Consider the following 15,250-nt stretch of genomic DNA (forward strand, 5'->3'; position numbering starts at 1 on the left):
TAGGTAACATAGTAACAAATCCAAATTGCTGCTCTCTTTGTAGGCAAGCAAGGCTTTGTTGCAACTGCAATTCTTACTTCTTCTTGAAATGTAGGGACGACAGTACATTCCATCACATCCATCTAGTGTACACAGGTAGGTCCATTGTGGCGGGCAGGCGAGCGGGCGGGCTGCTTTATTGGCTGTTTGCTGTTCCCCTACTCCACTCCACTATTTGACTGTTGTGCTGCATCAATCAATCAATCAATCAATCAATCAATCAATCAATCAATCAATCAGTGGCTGGCTCAGGTGCAGCTCTTTAACTTACCTAAAAGGGAGGGCGGAGAGAAGACAAGGAAGGTGAATGAGGTGTTCCAATGTGAAATGCCGGAAACACAGAAACACAGACGACACACAACAAGAGGTGGCAATCTATTCATTAATTGCATTTAATCAATGAGCTCATTATCACTCATGCATTGTCCAACAGGTGTTGAAATAATGGGATTAAAAGGGGAGATCCCTTCAGAAAGACAGAAACAATAGCAAAGACAAAAAACACTTTTGGAATCTGCTTTTAGTCAACACATAAGGAAAGGGTGCACCGGTCCTAGAAATACTGCAATACCAGGTCAATGCGTGGAGTGGACAGAGCAAGCTCTATTTCCATCTCCCTGTTCTAAAAATCCATTTAATATATGGTCCCCAGATAGGGGACGTATCAGATATTAAACTGATAAGAACAGATACTACACTTGATCTTAGCCAAAAGGCCGAGAAGCGATAACCCGAACGGGCCGCGCGTTGCCCGAGCCTGCCCGATACTGCTGTTCAGCCCTTGCAGCGATTCAGCCTACTTCTAGGCAATTCCATGGGGCCCTGCAGGCTCACACACTCACAGCTACACGGGAGGTGAATAAAGGCCGGAGAGGAAGCCAGACAGGATTTGCTTCTTTTGCTTGCACCACAATGCAGTGCTGAAAGAGGAGGAATCTACATAAAAACGCCTTCCTGGCAACGCCCAAATGCCCTGCTGCCATGCAGATAAACACTGGCAGCGGCAGCAAGTGCATGCCCACAGCCACCCCTTGTTCCTTCACACCTTGTATCAGCTGTAATCCAGTCCAGTCCAGTGCTGCCTGCTGAGCAGCACTGACCAACACTGCCTGGGCCCAGGCTTTTATCTCTGAGGCCCCATTATGATGTCAGAAAGCTGGCTCTGGAATCCTGAGGGCTCCACTATGACACGTGCAAAGTTCCGTCTGAACTTTATATAAGACGGTGAGGCTCAGTCAGTCACTCAGTGTTGCCTGAGAGGGCAACACTGCAACAGCCGGCCGCCAGGCTGTCTTTTTTTTGCACAGCTAGTTGCCTCCAGGAGGCCACAAGAGGGAGACAAGGGACTGCAAAATGGAAAATAGGCATCCACCAACTTTACAGACAACTTCTCCTTGCTCCTACAACCTCCATCCTTGCACAGTTTGTTATTCTTCTAGGTAACATAGTAACAAATCCAAATTGCTGCTCTCTTTGTAGGCAAGCAAGGCTTTGTTGCAACTGCAATTCTTACTTCTTCTTGAAATGTAGGGACGACAGTACATTCCATCACATCCATCTAGTGTACACAGGTAGGTCCATTGTGGCGGGCAGGCGAGCGGGCGGGCTGCTTTATTGGCTGTTTGCTGTTCCCCTACTCCACTCCACTATTTGACTGTTGTGCTGCATCAATCAATCAATCAATCAATCAATCAATCAATCAATCAATCAATCAGTGGCTGGCTCAGGTGCAGCTCTTTAACTTACCTAAAAGGGAGGGCGGAGAGAAGACAAGGAAGGTGAATGAGGTGTTCCAATGTGAAATGCCGGAAACACAGAAACACAGACGACACACAACAAGAGGTGGCAATCTATTCATTAATTGCATTTAATCAATGAGCTCATTATCACTCATGCATTGTCCAACAGGTGTTGAAATAATGGGATTAAAAGGGGAGATCCCTTCAGAAAGACAGAAACAATAGCAAAGACAAAAAACACTTTTGGAATCTGCTTTTAGTCAACACATAAGGAAAGGGTGCACCGGTCCTGGAAATACTGCAATACCAGGTCAATGCGTGGAGTGGACAGAGCAAGCTCTATTTCCATCTCCCTGTTCTAAAAATCCATTTAATATATGGTCCCCAGATAGGGGACGTATCAGATATTAAACTGATAAGAACAGATACTACACTTGATCTTAGCCAAAAGGCCGAGAAGCGATAACCCGAACGGGCCGCGCGTTGCCCGAGCCTGCCCGATACTGCTGTTCAGCCCTTGCAGCGATTCAGCCTATTTCTAGGCAATTCCATGGGGCCCTGCAGGCTCACACACTCACAGCTACACGGGAGGTGAATAAAGGCCGGAGAGGAAGCCAGACAGGATTTGCTTCTTTTGCTTGCACCACAATGCAGTGCTGAAAGAGGAGGAATCTACATAAAAACGCCTTCCTGGCAACGCCCAAATGCCCTGCTGCCATGCAGATAAACACTGGCAGCGGCAGCAAGTGCATGCCCACAGCCACCCCTTGTTCCTTCACACCTTGTATCAGCTGTAATCCAGTCCAGTCCAGTGCTGCCTGCTGAGCAGCACTGACCAACACTGCCTGGGCCCAGGCTTTTATCTCTGAGGCCCCATTATGATGTCAGAAAGCTGGCTCTGGAATCCTGAGGGCTCCACTATGACACGTGCAAAGTTCCGTCTGAACTTTATATAAGACGGTGAGGCTCAGTCAGTCACTCAGTGTTGCCTGAGAGGGCAACACTGCAACAGCCGGCCGCCAGGCTGTCTTTTTTTTGCACAGCTAGTTGCCTCCAGGAGGCCACAAGAGGGAGACAAGGGACTGCAAAATGGAAAATAGGCATCCACCAACTTTACAGACAACTTCTCCTTGCTCCTACAACCTCCATCCTTGCACAGTTTGTTATTCTTCTAGGTAACATAGTAACAAATCCAAATTGCTGCTCTCTTTGTAGGCAAGCAAGGCTTTGTTGCAACTGCAATTCTTACTTCTTCTTGAAATGTAGGGACGACAGTACATTCCATCACATCCATCTAGTGTACACAGGTAGGTCCATTGTGGCGGGCAGGCGAGCGGGCGGGCTGCTTTATTGGCTGTTTGCTGTTCCCCTACTCCACTCCACTATTTGACTGTTGTGCTGCATCAATCAATCAATCAATCAATCAATCAATCAATCAATCAATCAATCAATCAATCAGTGGCTGGCTCAGGTGCAGCTCTTTAACTTACCTAAAAGGGAGGGCGGAGAGAAGACAAGGAAGGTGAATGAGGTGTTCCAATGTGAAATGCCGGAAACACAGAAACACAGACGACACACAACAAGAGGTGGCAATCTATTCATTAATTGCATTTAATCAATGAGCTCATTATCACTCATGCATTGTCCAACAGGTGTTGAAATAATGGGATTAAAAGGGGAGATCCCTTCAGAAAGACAGAAACAATAGCAAAGACAAAAAACACTTTTGGAATCTGCTTTTAGTCAACACATAAGGAAAGGGTGCACCGGTCCTGGAAATACTGCAATACCAGGTCAATGCGTGGAGTGGACAGAGCAAGCTCTATTTCCATCTCCCTGTTCTAAAAATCCATTTAATATATGGTCCCCAGATAGGGGACGTATCAGATATTAAACTGATAAGAACAGATACTACACTTGATCTTAGCCAAAAGGCCGAGAAGCGATAACCCGAACGGGCCGCGCGTTGCCCGAGCCTGCCCGATACTGCTGTTCAGCCCTTGCAGCGATTCAGCCTACTTCTAGGCAATTCCATGGGGCCCTGCAGGCTCACACACTCACAGCTACACGGGAGGTGAATAAAGGCCGGAGAGGAAGCCAGACAGGATTTGCTTCTTTTGCTTGCACCACAATGCAGTGCTGAAAGAGGAGGAATCTACATAAAAACGCCTTCCTGGCAACGCCCAAATGCCCTGCTGCCATGCAGATAAACACTGGCAGCGGCAGCAAGTGCATGCCCACAGCCACCCCTTGTTCCTTCACACCTTGTATCAGCTGTAATCCAGTCCAGTCCAGTGCTGCCTGCTGAGCAGCACTGACCAACACTGCCTGGGCCCAGGCTTTTATCTCTGAGGCCCCATTATGATGTCAGAAAGCTGGCTCTGGAATCCTGAGGGCTCCACTATGACACGTGCAAAGTTCCGTCTGAACTTTATATAAGACGGTGAGGCTCAGTCAGTCACTCAGTGTTGCCTGAGAGGGCAACACTGCAACAGCCGGCCGCCAGGCTGTCTTTTTTTTGCACAGCTAGTTGCCTCCAGGAGGCCACAAGAGGGAGACAAGGGACTGCAAAATGGAAAATAGGCATCCACCAACTTTACAGACAACTTCTCCTTGCTCCTACAACCTCCATCCTTGCACAGTTTGTTATTCTTCTAGGTAACATAGTAACAAATCCAAATTGCTGCTCTCTTTGTAGGCAAGCAAGGCTTTGTTGCAACTGCAATTCTTACTTCTTCTTGAAATGTAGGGACGACAGTACATTCCATCACATCCATCTAGTGTACACAGGTAGGTCCATTGTGGCGGGCAGGCGAGCGGGCGGGCTGCTTTATTGGCTGTTTGCTGTTCCCCTACTCCACTCCACTATTTGACTGTTGTGCTGCATCAATCAATCAATCAATCAATCAATCAATCAATCAATCAATCAGTGGCTGGCTCAGGTGCAGCTCTTTAACTTACCTAAAAGGGAGGGCGGAGAGAAGACAAGGAAGGTGAATGAGGTGTTCCAATGTGAAATGCCGGAAACACAGAAACACAGACGACACACAACAAGAGGTGGCAATCTATTCATTAATTGCATTTAATCAATGAGCTCATTATCACTCATGCATTGTCCAACAGGTGTTGAAATAATGGGATTAAAAGGGGAGATCCCTTCAGAAAGACAGAAACAATAGCAAAGACAAAAAACACTTTTGGAATCTGCTTTTAGTCAACACATAAGGAAAGGGTGCACCGGTCCTGGAAATACTGCAATACCAGGTCAATGCGTGGAGTGGACAGAGCAAGCTCTATTTCCATCTCCCTGTTCTAAAAATCCATTTAATATATGGTCCCCAGATAGGGGACGTATCAGATATTAAACTGATAAGAACAGATACTACACTTGATCTTAGCCAAAAGGCCGAGAAGCGATAACCCGAACGGGCCGCGCGTTGCCCGAGCCTGCCCGATACTGCTGTTCAGCCCTTGCAGCGATTCAGCCTACTTCTAGGCAATTCCATGGGGCCCTGCAGGCTCACACACTCACAGCTACACGGGAGGTGAATAAAGGCCGGAGAGGAAGCCAGACAGGATTTGCTTCTTTTGCTTGCACCACAATGCAGTGCTGAAAGAGGAGGAATCTACATAAAAACGCCTTCCTGGCAACGCCCAAATGCCCTGCTGCCATGCAGATAAACACTGGCAGCGGCAGCAAGTGCATGCCCACAGCCACCCCTTGTTCCTTCACACCTTGTATCAGCTGTAATCCAGTCCAGTCCAGTGCTGCCTGCTGAGCAGCACTGACCAACACTGCCTGGGCCCAGGCTTTTATCTCTGAGGCCCCATTATGATGTCAGAAAGCTGGCTCTGGAATCCTGAGGGCTCCACTATGACACGTGCAAAGTTCCGTCTGAACTTTATATAAGACGGTGAGGCTCAGTCAGTCACTCAGTGTTGCCTGAGAGGGCAACACTGCAACAGCCGGCCGCCAGGCTGTCTTTTTTTTGCACAGCTAGTTGCCTCCAGGAGGCCACAAGAGGGAGACAAGGGACTGCAAAATGGAAAATAGGCATCCACCAACTTTACAGACAACTTCTCCTTGCTCCTACAACCTCCATCCTTGCACAGTTTGTTATTCTTCTAGGTAACATAGTAACAAATCCAAATTGCTGCTCTCTTTGTAGGCAAGCAAGGCTTTGTTGCAACTGCAATTCTTACTTCTTCTTGAAATGTAGGGACGACAGTACATTCCATCACATCCATCTAGTGTACACAGGTAGGTCCATTGTGGCGGGCAGGCGAGCGGGCGGGCTGCTTTATTGGCTGTTTGCTGTTCCCCTACTCCACTCCACTATTTGACTGTTGTGCTGCATCAATCAATCAATCAATCAATCAATCAATCAATCAATCAATCAATCAATCAATCAGTGGCTGGCTCAGGTGCAGCTCTTTAACTTACCTAAAAGGGAGGGCGGAGAGAAGACAAGGAAGGTGAATGAGGTGTTCCAATGTGAAATGCCGGAAACACAGAAACACAGACGACACACAACAAGAGGTGGCAATCTATTCATTAATTGCATTTAATCAATGAGCTCATTATCACTCATGCATTGTCCAACAGGTGTTGAAATAATGGGATTAAAAGGGGAGATCCCTTCAGAAAGACAGAAACAATAGCAAAGACAAAAAACACTTTTGGAATCTGCTTTTAGTCAACACATAAGGAAAGGGTGCACCGGTCCTGGAAATACTGCAATACCAGGTCAATGCGTGGAGTGGACAGAGCAAGCTCTATTTCCATCTCCCTGTTCTAAAAATCCATTTAATATATGGTCCCCAGATAGGGGACGTATCAGATATTAAACTGATAAGAACAGATACTACACTTGATCTTAGCCAAAAGGCCGAGAAGCGATAACCCGAACGGGCCGCGCGTTGCCCGAGCCTGCCCGATACTGCTGTTCAGCCCTTGCAGCGATTCAGCCTACTTCTAGGCAATTCCATGGGGCCCTGCAGGCTCACACACTCACAGCTACACGGGAGGTGAATAAAGGCCGGAGAGGAAGCCAGACAGGATTTGCTTCTTTTGCTTGCACCACAATGCAGTGCTGAAAGAGGAGGAATCTACATAAAAACGCCTTCCTGGCAACGCCCAAATGCCCTGCTGCCATGCAGATAAACACTGGCAGCGGCAGCAAGTGCATGCCCACAGCCACCCCTTGTTCCTTCACACCTTGTATCAGCTGTAATCCAGTCCAGTCCAGTGCTGCCTGCTGAGCAGCACTGACCAACACTGCCTGGGCCCAGGCTTTTATCTCTGAGGCCCCATTATGATGTCAGAAAGCTGGCTCTGGAATCCTGAGGGCTCCACTATGACACGTGCAAAGTTCCGTCTGAACTTTATATAAGACGGTGAGGCTCAGTCAGTCACTCAGTGTTGCCTGAGAGGGCAACACTGCAACAGCCGGCCGCCAGGCTGTCTTTTTTTTGCACAGCTAGTTGCCTCCAGGAGGCCACAAGAGGGAGACAAGGGACTGCAAAATGGAAAATAGGCATCCACCAACTTTACAGACAACTTCTCCTTGCTCCTACAACCTCCATCCTTGCACAGTTTGTTATTCTTCTAGGTAACATAGTAACAAATCCAAATTGCTGCTCTCTTTGTAGGCAAGCAAGGCTTTGTTGCAACTGCAATTCTTACTTCTTCTTGAAATGTAGGGACGACAGTACATTCCATCACATCCATCTAGTGTACACAGGTAGGTCCATTGTGGCGGGCAGGCGAGCGGGCGGGCTGCTTTATTGGCTGTTTGCTGTTCCCCTACTCCACTCCACTATTTGACTGTTGTGCTGCATCAATCAATCAATCAATCAATCAATCAATCAATCAATCAATCAATCAATCAATCAATCAGTGGCTGGCTCAGGTGCAGCTCTTTAACTTACCTAAAAGGGAGGGCGTAGAGAAGACAAGGAAGGTGAATGAGGTGTTCCAATGTGAAATGCCGGAAACACAGAAACACAGACGACACACAACAAGAGGTGGCAATCTATTCATTAATTGCATTTAATCAATGAGCTCATTATCACTCATGCATTGTCCAACAGGTGTTGAAATAATGGGATTAAAAGGGGAGATCCCTTCAGAAAGACAGAAACAATAGCAAAGACAAAAAACACTTTTGGAATCTGCTTTTAGTCAACACATAAGGAAAGGGTGCACCGGTCCTGGAAATACTGCAATACCAGGTCAATGCGTGGAGTGGACAGAGCAAGCTCTATTTCCATCTCCCTGTTCTAAAAATCCATTTAATATATGGTCCCCAGATAGGGGACGTATCAGATATTAAACTGATAAGAACAGATACTACACTTGATCTTAGCCAAAAGGCCGAGAAGCGATAACCCGAACGGGCCGCGCGTTGCCCGAGCCTGCCCGATACTGCTGTTCAGCCCTTGCAGCGATTCAGCCTACTTCTAGGCAATTCCATGGGGCCCTGCAGGCTCACACACTCACAGCTACACGGGAGGTGAATAAAGGCCGGAGAGGAAGCCAGACAGGATTTGCTTCTTTTGCTTGCACCACAATGCAGTGCTGAAAGAGGAGGAATCTACATAAAAACGCCTTCCTGGCAACGCCCAAATGCCCTGCTGCCATGCAGATAAACACTGGCAGCGGCAGCAAGTGCATGCCCACAGCCACCCCTTGTTCCTTCACACCTTGTATCAGCTGTAATCCAGTCCAGTCCAGTGCTGCCTGCTGAGCAGCACTGACCAACACTGCCTGGGCCCAGGCTTTTATCTCTGAGGCCCCATTATGATGTCAGAAAGCTGGCTCTGGAATCCTGAGGGCTCCACTATGACACGTGCAAAGTTCCGTCTGAACTTTATATAAGACGGTGAGGCTCAGTCAGTCACTCAGTGTTGCCTGAGAGGGCAACACTGCAACAGCCGGCCGCCAGGCTGTCTTTTTTTTGCACAGCTAGTTGCCTCCAGGAGGCCACAAGAGGGAGACAAGGGACTGCAAAATGGAAAATAGGCATCCACCAACTTTACAGACAACTTCTCCTTGCTCCTACAACCTCCATCCTTGCACAGTTTGTTATTCTTCTAGGTAACATAGTAACAAATCCAAATTGCTGCTCTCTTTGTAGGCAAGCAAGGCTTTGTTGCAACTGCAATTCTTACTTCTTCTTGAAATGTAGGGACGACAGTACATTCCATCACATCCATCTAGTGTACACAGGTAGGTCCATTGTGGCGGGCAGGCGAGCGGGCGGGCTGCTTTATTGGCTGTTTGCTGTTCCCCTACTCCACTCCACTATTTGACTGTTGTGCTGCATCAATCAATCAATCAATCAATCAATCAATCAATCAATAAATCAGTGGCTGGCTCAGGTGCAGCTCTTTAACTTACCTAAAAGGGAGGGCGGAGAGAAGACAAGGAAGGTGAATGAGGTGTTCCAATGTGAAATGCCGGAAACACAGAAACACAGACGACACACAACAAGAGGTGGCAATCTATTCATTAATTGCATTTAATCAATGAGCTCATTATCACTCATGCATTGTCCAACAGGTGTTGAAATAATGGGATTAAAAGGGGAGATCCCTTCAGAAAGACAGAAACAATAGCAAAGACAAAAAACACTTTTGGAATCTGCTTTTAGTCAACACATAAGGAAAGGGTGCACCGGTCCTGGAAATACTGCAATACCAGGTCAATGCGTGGAGTGGACAGAGCAAGCTCTATTTCCATCTCCCTGTTCTAAAAATCCATTTAATATATGGTCCCCAGATAGGGGACGTATCAGATATTAAACTGATAAGAACAGATACTACACTTGATCTTAGCCAAAAGGCCGAGAAGCGATAACCCGAACGGGCCACGCGTTGCCCGAGCCTGCCCGATACTGCTGTTCAGCCCTTGCAGCGATTCAGCCTACTTCTAGGCAATTCCATGGGGCCCTGCAGGCTCACACACTCACAGCTACACGGGAGGTGAATAAAGGCCGGAGAGGAAGCCAGACAGGATTTGCTTCTTTTGCTTGCACCACAATGCAGTGCTGAAAGAGGAGGAATCTACATAAAAACGCCTTCCTGGCAACGCCCAAATGCCCTGCTGCCATGCAGATAAACACTGGCAGCGGCAGCAAGTGCATGCCCACAGCCACCCCTTGTTCCTTCACACCTTGTATCAGCTGTAATCCAGTCCAGTCCAGTGCTGCCTGCTGAGCAGCACTGACCAACACTGCCTGGGCCCAGGCTTTTATCTCTGAGGCCCCATTATGATGTCAGAAAGCTGGCTCTGGAATCCTGAGGGCTCCACTATGACACGTGCAAAGTTCCGTCTGAACTTTATATAAGACGGTGAGGCTCAGTCAGTCACTCAGTGTTGCCTGAGAGGGCAACACTGCAACAGCCGGCCGCCAGGCTGTCTTTTTTTTGCACAGCTAGTTGCCTCCAGGAGGCCACAAGAGGGAGACAAGGGACTGCAAAATGGAAAATAGGCATCCACCAACTTTACAGACAACTTCTCCTTGCTCCTACAACCTCCATCCTTGCACAGTTTGTTATTCTTCTAGGTAACATAGTAACAAATCCAAATTGCTGCTCTCTTTGTAGGCAAGCAAGGCTTTGTTGCAACTGCAATTCTTACTTCTTCTTGAAATGTAGGGACGACAGTACATTCCATCACATCCATCTAGTGTACACAGGTAGGTCCATTGTGGCGGGCAGGCGAGCGGGCGGGCTGCTTTATTGGCTGTTTGCTGTTCCCCTACTCCACTCCACTATTTGACTGTTGTGCTGCATCAATCAATCAATCAATCAATCAATCAATCAATCAATCAATCAATCAATCAATCAATCAGTGGCTGGCTCAGGTGCAGCTCTTTAACTTACCTAAAAGGGAGGGCGGAGAGAAGACAAGGAAGGTGAATGAGGTGTTCCAATGTGAAATGCCGGAAACACAGAAACACAGACGACACACAACAAGAGGTGGCAATCTATTCATTAATTGCATTTAATCAATGAGCTCATTATCACTCATGCATTGTCCAACAGGTGTTGAAATAATGGGATTAAAAGGGGAGATCCCTTCAGAAAGACAGAAACAATAGCAAAGACAAAAAACACTTTTGGAATCTGCTTTTAGTCAACACATAAGGAAAGGGTGCACCGGTCCTGGAAATACTGCAATACCAGGTCAATGCGTGGAGTGGACAGAGCAAGCTCTATTTCCATCTCCCTGTTCTAAAAATCCATTTAATATATGGTCCCCAGATAGGGGACGTATCAGATATTAAACTGATAAGAACAGATACTACACTTGATCTTAGCCAAAAGGCCGAGAAGCGATAACCCGAACGGGCCGCGCGTTGCCCGAGCCTGCCCGATACTGCTGTTCAGCCCTTGCAGCGATTCAGCCTACTTCTAGGCAATTCCATGGGGCCCTGCAGGCTCACACACTCACAGCTACACGGGAGGTGAATAAAGGCCGGAGAGGAAGCCAGACAGGATTTGCTTCTTTTGCTTGCACCACAATGCAGTGCTGAAAGAGGAGGAATCTACATAAAAACGCCTTCCTGGCAACGCCCAAATGCCCTGCTGCCATGCAGATAAACACTGGCAGCGGCAGCAAGTGCATGCCCACAGCCACCCCTTGTTCCTTCACACCTTGTATCAGCTGTAATCCAGTCCAGTCCAGTGCTGCCTGCTGAGCAGCACTGACCAACACTGCCTGGGCCCAGGCTTTTATCTCTGAGGCCCCATTATGATGTCAGAAAGCTGGCTCTGGAATCCTGAGGGCTCCACTATGACACGTGCAAAGTTCCGTCTGAACTTTATATAAGACGGTGAGGCTCAGTCAGTCACTCAGTGTTGCCTGAGAGGGCAACACTGCAACAGCCGGCCGCCAGGCTGTCTTTTTTTTGCACAGCTAGTTGCCTCCAGGAGGCCACAAGAGGGAGACAAGGGACTGCAAAATGGAAAATAGGCATCCACCAACTTTACAGACAACTTCTCCTTGCTCCTACAACCTCCATCCTTGCACAGTTTGTTATTCTTCTAGGTAACATAGTAACAAATCCAAATTGCTGCTCTCTTTGTAGGCAAGCAAGGCTTTGTTGCAACTGCAATTCTTACTTCTTCTTGAAATGTAGGGACGACAGTACATTCCATCACATCCATCTAGTGTACACAGGTAGGTCCATTGTGGCGGGCAGGCGAGCGGGCGGGCTGCTTTATTGGCTGTTTGCTGTTCCCCTACTCCACTCCACTATTTGACTGTTGTGCTGCATCAATCAATCAATCAATCAATCAATCAATCAGTGGCTGGCTCAGGTGCAGCTCTTTAACTTACCTAAAAGGGAGGGCGGAGAGAAGACAAGGAAGGTGAATGAGGTGTTCCAATGTGAAATGCCGGAAACACAGAAACACAGACGACACACAACAAGAGGTGGCAATCTATTCATTAATTGCATTTAATCAATGAGCTCATTATCACTCATGCATTGTCCAACAGGTGTTGAAATAATGGGATTAAAAGGGGAGATCCCTTCAGAAAGACAGAAACAATAGCAAAGACAAAAAACACTTTTGGAATCTGCTTTTAGTCAACACATAAGGAAAGGGTGCACCGGTCCTGGAAATACTGCAATACCAGGTCAATGCGTGGAGTGGACAGAGCAAGCTCTATTTCCATCTCCCTGTTCTAAAAATCCATTTAATATATGGTCCCCAGATAGGGGACGTATCAGATATTAAACTGATAAGAACAGATACTACACTTGATCTTAGCCAAAAGGCCGAGAAGCGATAACCCGAACGGGCCGCGCGTTGCCCGAGCCTGCCCGATACTGCTGTTCAGCCCTTGCAGCGATTCAGCCTACTTCTAGGCAATTCCATGGGGCCCTGCAGGCTCACACACTCACAGCTACACGGGAGGTGAATAAAGGCCGGAGAGGAAGCCAGACAGGATTTGCTTCTTTTGCTTGCACCACAATGCAGTGCTGAAAGAGAAGGAATCTACATAAAAACGCCTTCCTGGCAACGCCCAAATGCCCTGCTGCCATGCAGATAAACACTGGCAGCGGCAGCAAGTGCATGCCCACAGCCAACCCTTGTTCCTTCACACCTTGTATCAGCTGTAATCCAGTCCAGTCCAGTGCTGCCTGCTGAGCAGCACTGACCAACACTGCCTGGGCCCAGGCTTTTATCTCTGAGGCCCCATTATGATGTCAGAAAGCTGGCTCTGGAATCCTGAGGGCTCCACTATGACACGTGCAAAGTTCCGTCTGAACTTTATATAAGACTGTGAGGCTCAGTCAGTCACTCAGTGTTGCCTGAGAGGGCAACACTGCAACAGCCGGCCGCCAGGCTGTCTTTTTTTTGCACAGCTAGTTGCCTCCAGGAGGCCACAAGAGGGAGACAAGGGACTGCAAAATGGAAAATAGGCATCCACCAACTTTACAGACAACTTCTCCTTGCTCCTACAACCTCCATCCTTGCACAGTTTGTTATTCTTCTAGGTAACATAGTAACAAATCCAAATTGCTGCTCTCTTTGTAGGCAAGCAAGGCTTTGTTGCAACTGCAATTCTTACTTCTTCTTGAAATGTAGGGACGACAGTACATTCCATCACATCCATCTAGTGTACACAGGTAGGTCCATTGTGGCGGGCAGGCGAGCGGGCGGGCTGCTTTATTGGCTGTTTGCTGTTCCCCTACTCCACTCCACTATTTGACTGTTGTGCTGCATCAATCAATCAATCAATCAATCAATCAATCAATCAATCAATCAATCAATCGATCAGTGGCTGGCTCAGGTGCAGCTCTTTAACTTACCTAAAAGGGAGGGCGGAGAGAAGACAAGGAAGGTGAATGAGGTGTTCCAATGTGAAATGCCGGAAACACAGAAACACAGACGACACACAACAAGAGGTGGCAATCTATTCATTAATTGCATTTAATCAATGAGCTCATTATCACTCATGCATTGTCCAACAGGTGTTGAAATAATGGGATTAAAAGGGGAGATCCCTTCAGAAAGACAGAAACAATAGCAAAGACAAAAAACACTTTTGGAATCTGCTTTTAGTCAACACATAAGGAAAGGGTGCACCGGTCCTGGAAATACTGCAATACCAGGTCAATGCGTGGAGTGGACAGAGCAAGCTCTATTTCCATCTCCCTGTTCTAAAAATCCATTTAATATATGGTCCCCAGATAGGGGACGTATCAGATATTAAACTGATAAGAACAGATACTACACTTGATCTTAGCCAAAAGGCCGAGAAGCGATAACCCGAACGGGCCGCGCGTTGCCCGAGCCTGCCCGATACTGCTGTTCAGCCCTTGCAGCGATTCAGCCTACTTCTAGGCAATTCCATGGGGCCCTGCAGGCTCACACACTCACAGCTACACGGGAGGTGAATAAAGGCCGGAGAGGAAGCCAGACAGGATTTGCTTCTTTTGCTTGCACCACAATGCAGTGCTGAAAGAGGAGGAATCTACATAAAAACGCCTTCCTGGCAACGCCCAAATGCCCTGCTGCCATGCAGATAAACACTGGCAGCGGCAGCAAGTGCATGCCCACAGCCACCCCTTGTTCCTTCACACCTTGTATCAGCTGTAATCCAGTCCAGTCCAGTGCTGCCTGCTGAGCAGCACTGACCAACACTGCCTGGGCCCAGGCTTTTATCTCTGAGGCCCCATTATGATGTCAGAAAGCTGGCTCTGGAATCCTGAGGGCTCCACTATGACACGTGCAAAGTTCCGTCTGAACTTTATATAAGACGGTGAGGCTCAGTCAGTCACTCAGTGTTGCCTGAGAGGGCAACACTGCAACAGCCGGCCGCCAGGCTGTCTTTTTTTTGCACAGCTAGTTGCCTCCAGGAGGCCACAAGAGGGAGACAAGGGACTGCAAAATGGAAAATAGGCATCCACCAACTTTACAGACAACTTCTCCTTGCTCCTACAACCTCCATCCTTGCACAGTTTGTTATTCTTCTAGGTAACATAGTAACAAATCCAAATTGCTGCTCTCTTTGTAGGCAAGCAAGGCTTTGTTGCAACTGCAATTCTTACTTCTTCTTGAAATGTAGGGACGACAGTACATTCCATCACATCCATCTAGTGTACACAGGTAGGTCCATTGTGGCGGGCAGGCGAGCGGGCGGGCTGCTTTATTGGCTGTTTGCTGTTCCCCTACTCCACTCCACTATTTGACTGTTGTGCTGCATCAATCAATCAATCAATCAATCAATCAATCAATCAATCAATCAATCAATCAATCAATCAGTGGCTGGCTCAGGTGCAGCTCTTTAACTTACCTAAAAGGGAGGGCGGAGAGAAGACAAGGAAGGTGAATGAGGTGTTCCAATGTGAAATGCCGGAAACACAGAAACACAGACGACACACAACAAGAGGTGGCAATCTATTCATTAATTGCATTTAATCAATGAGCTCATTATCACTCATGCATTG

The 15,250-nt window shown here is 47.6% G+C and overlaps 10 non-coding genes across 10 annotated transcripts; all 10 read right to left on the bottom strand.

The window, feature by feature from the left end:
- Positions 1–576: 576 nt before the first annotated feature.
- Positions 577–767, bottom strand: LOC142688018 (U2 spliceosomal RNA). Its single transcript, XR_012857189.1, has one exon. It is a non-coding gene; the product is annotated as a U2 spliceosomal RNA (small nuclear RNA).
- Positions 768–2,051: 1,284 nt separating this feature from the next.
- Positions 2,052–2,242, bottom strand: LOC142687825 (U2 spliceosomal RNA). Its single transcript, XR_012857014.1, has one exon. It is a non-coding gene; the product is annotated as a U2 spliceosomal RNA (small nuclear RNA).
- A 1,292-nt stretch (positions 2,243–3,534) lies between these two features.
- On the bottom strand, positions 3,535–3,725 carry LOC142687826 (U2 spliceosomal RNA). The gene has a single exon (XR_012857015.1). It is a non-coding gene; the product is annotated as a U2 spliceosomal RNA (small nuclear RNA).
- Positions 3,726–5,005: 1,280 nt separating this feature from the next.
- LOC142687827 (U2 spliceosomal RNA) lies at positions 5,006–5,196 on the bottom strand. Its single transcript, XR_012857016.1, has one exon. It is a non-coding gene; the product is annotated as a U2 spliceosomal RNA (small nuclear RNA).
- A 1,292-nt stretch (positions 5,197–6,488) lies between these two features.
- On the bottom strand, positions 6,489–6,679 carry LOC142687828 (U2 spliceosomal RNA). The gene has a single exon (XR_012857017.1). It is a non-coding gene; the product is annotated as a U2 spliceosomal RNA (small nuclear RNA).
- A 1,296-nt stretch (positions 6,680–7,975) lies between these two features.
- LOC142687829 (U2 spliceosomal RNA) lies at positions 7,976–8,166 on the bottom strand. The gene has a single exon (XR_012857018.1). It is a non-coding gene; the product is annotated as a U2 spliceosomal RNA (small nuclear RNA).
- A 1,280-nt stretch (positions 8,167–9,446) lies between these two features.
- On the bottom strand, positions 9,447–9,637 carry LOC142687832 (U2 spliceosomal RNA). Its single transcript, XR_012857020.1, has one exon. It is a non-coding gene; the product is annotated as a U2 spliceosomal RNA (small nuclear RNA).
- Positions 9,638–10,933: 1,296 nt separating this feature from the next.
- On the bottom strand, positions 10,934–11,124 carry LOC142687833 (U2 spliceosomal RNA). Its single transcript, XR_012857021.1, has one exon. It is a non-coding gene; the product is annotated as a U2 spliceosomal RNA (small nuclear RNA).
- A 1,268-nt stretch (positions 11,125–12,392) lies between these two features.
- LOC142687834 (U2 spliceosomal RNA) lies at positions 12,393–12,583 on the bottom strand. The gene has a single exon (XR_012857022.1). It is a non-coding gene; the product is annotated as a U2 spliceosomal RNA (small nuclear RNA).
- A 1,292-nt stretch (positions 12,584–13,875) lies between these two features.
- Positions 13,876–14,066, bottom strand: LOC142687835 (U2 spliceosomal RNA). The gene has a single exon (XR_012857023.1). It is a non-coding gene; the product is annotated as a U2 spliceosomal RNA (small nuclear RNA).
- Between the last annotated feature and the right edge of the window lie 1,184 nt (positions 14,067–15,250).

This window comes from Rhinoderma darwinii (assembly GCF_050947455.1).
Source record: "Rhinoderma darwinii isolate aRhiDar2 chromosome 5 unlocalized genomic scaffold, aRhiDar2.hap1 SUPER_5_unloc_24, whole genome shotgun sequence".
NCBI lineage: Eukaryota > Metazoa > Chordata > Amphibia > Anura > Rhinodermatidae > Rhinoderma > Rhinoderma darwinii.